A 6,000-nucleotide genomic window follows, 5' to 3' on the forward strand; every position below is an offset into this window, starting at 1 on the left:
GAACGGCTATTCTTCGGAATCAACGATCATCATCGAGTCCTCGTCGAATGGCTATTCCTCGTGAATCAACAGTCTTCGAGTCTATCTAGCTTAATGCTGCGCCAGTTTGGTATCAGAGCAAGCACGTTCCTGTCCGGAATTTTTTTTCACACATATTTATCATGCCACCGAGGAGAAGATCTTTCAATTCCTTAACACCAGATCAAAGCAGCTGCAAACCAATCCATGATTGGGCTGACTTGCGATGCCAACTTCGGGAGATCCATGAAAGGGGTCAGTCCTCTATCCGACGAGCCATACATCAATTGCTTGAACCCATTCAACAGCAGAGAGAACAACCTCGTAAGTTAATAGAAGTGGACAGTCTTTGGGCGGAAGATAAGTTAATCGGTGACGAGTTACCAGCTCCGTCTTCTCTACGAAATCTGCGAATGGAAAATCACCAGTGGAAATCTAGATCCAAGCCTGATATCCCAGAATTTTTTTTTTTTTTTTTTTTGAAAGAATGTAAAATTTATTCACCTAAAAAAAACTGCTTTTTACATCAGAGTGCATCGTTTTTTAATTGAAAGAGCTGAAAGAAAAAAATTTAAAAACAATGGCTATGTTATCTTATCGCAAACCAAAGTTGCAGAGCATCCTCAAACCTCCGATCGCCCAAGTCCCTAATAGATTGGATCCGGCAGCGAATGAGTTTGTCAATGAGATGTATCATAGAGCGAGCTGTTTGGAGAGCTTCTCCATGGCGTCGATTATTACGCTCTCTTCAGAGACAATGAATTACAGCTTGAAAGGAGTAGCACAGCAGAAACAGAGCATTACGATCAGGCTGATTTGCAGAGATGAGGTGAACCAGGTCTTGCCAAACAACTGAGAAACTACTCTTGAGCAGTTCCTTTGTTAAAGCAGACCAAACTTTGGCAGAATAAGAGCAAGCAAAAAACAGGTGATTTCGCGATTCGAGTGGAGAGTTGCAGAGCACACACGACGCGTTCGCCCCAACGTTCCACTGTTGCATTCGATCACCTGTCGAGAGCCGATCATGGATTGCTAGCCATGAAAATACTGAAAACTTTGGTGTAGAGTGCTTGAACCAGACGCCTGAAGACCAGGAGATTCTACCTGCTTCATGTCGAATAAGCAACCAAGTGTCCTTCGAGCTAAATCCTGATTTGAACGAACCAGTTTTGCTCTTCCACATCGCAATATCACTCGCCCCTGGCTTGAGTGTTATTAATTGGTTGTGAAGAACATTCTCAATCTCATTAAGAACCTCATTCCGATGTTGTCTTCATCTTCGGCGAGTCAACGAAGCAATCGTCGCAGTAACAGGAATACCCATATCAATGATACCACGAGGCCCAGTAATGTCGATGATTCTACCCAAATCAGACCAAGTGTCAAACCAAAAATTTGTTGTGTCACCTCCATGAATATCCATTCGATGGAATGAGCTCGCGAGCGAGTCGATACTTGAGAACCTTTCTCCACATCCAAGACCCAGCCTTAGTATCGGCATCAATAGACCAGAAGGTACCTTTACGAATAAGGTATGTCTGAATCCACTTTACCCAGAGCGAAGAATGAGATGAGACAATGCGCCAGATCAGCTTTAAACAGCAAACCGTATTAACTTCTTTGAGAGGTCGAAGACCCAAACCTCCTTCTGGTACAGGTCGACAAACATCTTCCCATGCCATTTTAGCTTTCTTCGGATTAAGTTCAGGACCAGACCAAAGAAAAGCTGAACACAGCTTATCAATTTCCCGTAGACATTTGCGTGGCAGTCGAAATGCTGAAAGCCAAAAATTTGAGATACTGAGCAAAACAGAGCGGATTAGCTGTAAATGACCTCCAATCGATAATGCGCGAGTAGTCCATGAGCCAATACGTTTTCGAATCTTTTCCAATAATGGCTGATAATCATTCCGCGTCATCTGCTTGGTGAACAACGGTAAGCCGAGATAACGGACCGGTAACTGTCCCATCTCAAAGTGAAATCTATTATGTAGCTCAGTACGAACCGATTCAGTAACACCGGCAAGATACATAGTCGACTTTTCCATGCTGATTTTAAGACCTGAGATTCTCGCAAACTCCTCAAAAATCTTAATAATACCCTCAACTGAGCACACTTTCCCATCAGTTAGCACCATGAAATCATCTGCAAAACTTAGGTGAGTAAGACCTAAATTTTTGCACTTGGGATGGTAACCAGACTGACTAATAGTAGCAGCCTTATCCAGCATTTTCGACAACACATTCATGCTGATCACAAACAGATAGGGCGATAGCGAGCATCCTTGCCGTAACCCTCGACTGCTACGAAAAAACCCTGCAAGTTCTCCATTAATCTGAACTGAGAAAGACGCTGTAGTGATACAGAGAGTGATATGTTCATAATTTGCATCATTTAGGTTGCATATTTCATTCCAAATCATGTTTTATTTCATGCATTTTAGGTCCTTAGGGTTTGTTTTAGAACTTAGGAGATGCATTAGGTCCCAATGAGTCTTTGCATGTTTTGAGTGTTTATCAGGTGTATTTGGAGCTATTTGGAGCTAAAAAGATGAATCCAGGAAGTGGAATGGTGATCAAGGCTTGAAAAATGGTGAAACTGGGTCTTTGGAGGTTATCGGCCATTCTCGCGTACCAGGAAGGTTTTTATCCGCCATTTTCATTTACCGCGGGTAGACTCTATCGGCCAAAACACGTACCGCGAGTGAATTGTATCGGCCAAAATCTCTGGGTGCAGACACGTTTTCGAAATCGCCTGTCCGGGGAACCTTCTGGTCCAATTCAGTTGTCGAGTGCTTCATAAAAGTTGGAGAGGATTGGATCACGCTTCCATAGCAAGTGTAATAATGGAATTCGGACGCGTGAGCAGAGAGTTAAGCTCGTCGGAAGAAACCCCTGTCTCGCTGCTGTTTTGGACCAAGCCGATGAGCTCTGAAGAATGCGAAGTACGGTGTACTTCCAGGCCGATTCAGTTTCCGGGGCCTTCATGAGAATCAGGGATATTTGAGTCTTCTTTCCATAACGTCCAAGATAATTCAATTCGGAGCTATGAGAAGGAAGATACGGTCTCCGGAATGTACACATGTCTAGACGCCTCTCTCTGTTCGTGTAAATGCACTGCAAAGATGTGCCCTCCAGGAAGCCTTCCACTTCCCAAACACCGAAACTTCATTCACAAAAGTTGGAGATAAATGAGTCCTCTGTCTTCTGCAACCTGAATTACTCAATTCGGACAAGTATCGTAGAAGTTACACTCTCCGGAATGTGAAGTGCTCCAAGCTGCTCTGAATGCTGCAAGAAAGCCTTGCGACTTGGTTAACTCGCAGGCCTGAAGACGAATGCCTGGAAATTGATGCTGCAAGTTGAGAAGTGAGGGTAAGTTATCAATGGATGAGGTCTGAGGCTCCCGAGCAAGAAAACTGCTAAGTCCACAATCGTGCGACTTAGGCATGCGAGTTGGCCGCGCCTGGAACCAAGCCGCACGATCACTCGCAATCTACTCCGACTTGAGCCTGCGACCTGAGTGTAATGGAGACCAACCCGCACGGTTTGTACATTCCCCAGAAACCGCCTTGGTCCTGCGAGTTGAAGAAGAAGAAGATTAAGCCGCAGCAAGACTCGCAAAACACTCCTACTTGGGCGTGCGGCTAAGACAAAGCGATTTAAGTCTCACAAGACAAGTTCTTCATCTACTGCGACTTGGGCATGCTACCTGGGAGACACTGGACCAATCCGCAGGATTCCCACTTTATCCATTAAAGTCGGGTCAGGACCCGGTTTGTTCTGGGCTGACCCGGTTCGTTTTTAGAGAGATATAAATACTTTTTAGGGTTTTTTGTGAAAATACCAAGCTTTATTCCCTTTGTCTCTTGCCTCTTTTGTGAAAAAGACTCCACTAAGAAGAGAAATATCGATTATTGAGTGTTTAATCAAGAGAGTTTAAGAGATCTTTGTGTTTAAAGCTGCTTTCTTCTAAATCTATCATCTATCTCTTCATCTATACACTTCTAATCATGATTAACAACACATCTTGCAAAGGATCTAGTGTGTTGATCATGATTAGTGAGTACTCTCCATATTAAGGTCTTAGATATATAGATTAGGGTGCTTAAGTGGTAGATTAGTGAGCTTAGGGGTTAGATCATGCATATTCCATTCTCTACAACCTGTTCTCTATGCTAGATCCATACAAATCATATGTGGTCTAGATTCTGGGCATTTCATGCACCAAAAGTGTTTGATGAAATGCCTGAACCAAGGTTGTTAGAGGTTTAAGTGTTATTCATCATGGGAATGATTGTTTATATGCTTAAATGACAGAATAAACTGATTCTTAATGCTTGTTAACTCATGTTTCACTGATGATGATTGGGTTAGAAACTGTTTTGGCATAGGAGTTAATACCTTCATGAGAGGATTAACTTAATTAAAGATGTTTATGTTGAATGGTTTGCTTGATCATATGATTCATTAGCTCATTAGTTTATCACTGAAGGCACCCTAATCCACTATCATGTCTAATACCTTTCTCATCATCATTCATACATTCTCATCATTTGTCATTGTTTAGTTCTTGTTTAATCATTTCATTAGTCTTTAATCCTGTTTAAGTTTGTAGTTGTCTTTAGATAATCAAAACCACTCTTGTTTGCTTGAATCGAGAACTTGATCACATAGTTTAGTGTCTAACACCACATCTGGATTGATAAACCCCTTGTACTACAAGACAGGGGATTGATAACCTCTACAAAGAGCCTTGAAAACTCTTACTTATCAATTGGCGCTGTTGCCAGATTGTGGTTGTTTAGCATTAAGCTCTGATCTGCTCTTGAGATCAAGTGCTTATTTTCTTGTTTTTACTAATTACTTTCAAGTTCTGTTTGTGATTTCAGGTCTAGATCAAGAAGCTGTGGTCCACCTTTCCCTCTCAACGACAACATCAATCTTTTGGTACCAAGGAGGAGAAGGGGCAGACGTGGAAGACAGATTGATCAGGCTGATATGGAAGACCAAAGAGAGCATGTGGTGGATATAGAACAACCGGTTCAGGAGCAACAAGCTCAGGGTAATGGAGCTGGTAATGGAGTTGGTCAAGGGTTACATCAGGGTAATGTTCATCAGGAACAAGTGCATCAACAACAAGCTTATGTCCACCAGGGACAAGCTCAAGCTCATCAACAGAGGCATCAGGCCAATGTACAGCAAAGACAACAGGTGCACCACCAACACCAGCCCTTCCAACACCAGCAAAGAAGATATGAGCAACCCCAAGTCTATGTTGGAGAGAATGACAGGGCCAATGCTCATCAGTATGGAGCTGGAATTCAGACACCACCTGTGCAAAACAACAACTTTGAAGTGAAGGCATCATTGCTGAATATGGTTCAGAACTCAACGTTCCATGGATTAGCAATGGAAGATCCCTTGGAACACTTGGATCAATTTGATAAGGTGTGTGACCTGACTAAGATTAATGGTGTTTCAGAAGACAGCTTCAAGCTAAGACTATTTCCATTCAGTCTTGGTGACAAAGCTCACCAATGGGAAAAGAATCTTCCAAGAGGCTCCATTCAAACCTGGGAGCAATGCAAGCAAGCTTTTCTATCAAAGTTCTTCTCCACCTCAAGAACTGCAAAACTGAGAAACCAAATCTCTAGCTTCACTCAGCACAGCAATGAGAGTTTTGGTGAAACATATGAGAGATTCAGGAGATACACCAACCAATGCCCACACCATGGGTTTAGTGAAGCTTCCCTTCTCAGCACACTTTATAGAGGAGCTTTTCCCAAGATTAGAAACCAGCTGGACACTGCTTCCAATGGGAACTTTCTGGGTAAAGAGATTCATGCTGCTTTAGAGCTAGTGGAGAACTTAGCATTGAGCAATGATACTTATGGTGAAGACTATGACAGATTAAATAGGTCTGAGGGTTCAAGCTCAGAACAGAGGCTCACTAGGGAAGTTAAGGAGTTGAGAAGTGAA

The 6,000-nt window shown here is 42.7% G+C and overlaps 1 non-coding gene across 1 annotated transcript; it reads right to left on the reverse strand.

The window, feature by feature from the left end:
• Positions 1–5,652: 5,652 nt before the first annotated feature.
• Positions 5,653–5,759, reverse strand: LOC112082692. Its single transcript, XR_002897320.1, has one exon. It is a non-coding gene; the product is annotated as a small nucleolar RNA R71 (small nucleolar RNA).
• Positions 5,760–6,000: the final 241 nt, after the last annotated feature.

Source organism: Eutrema salsugineum, unplaced genomic scaffold (genome assembly GCF_000478725.1).
Source record: "Eutrema salsugineum unplaced genomic scaffold, Eutsalg1_0 scaffold_8, whole genome shotgun sequence".
Taxonomy (NCBI): domain Eukaryota; kingdom Viridiplantae; phylum Streptophyta; class Magnoliopsida; order Brassicales; family Brassicaceae; genus Eutrema; species Eutrema salsugineum.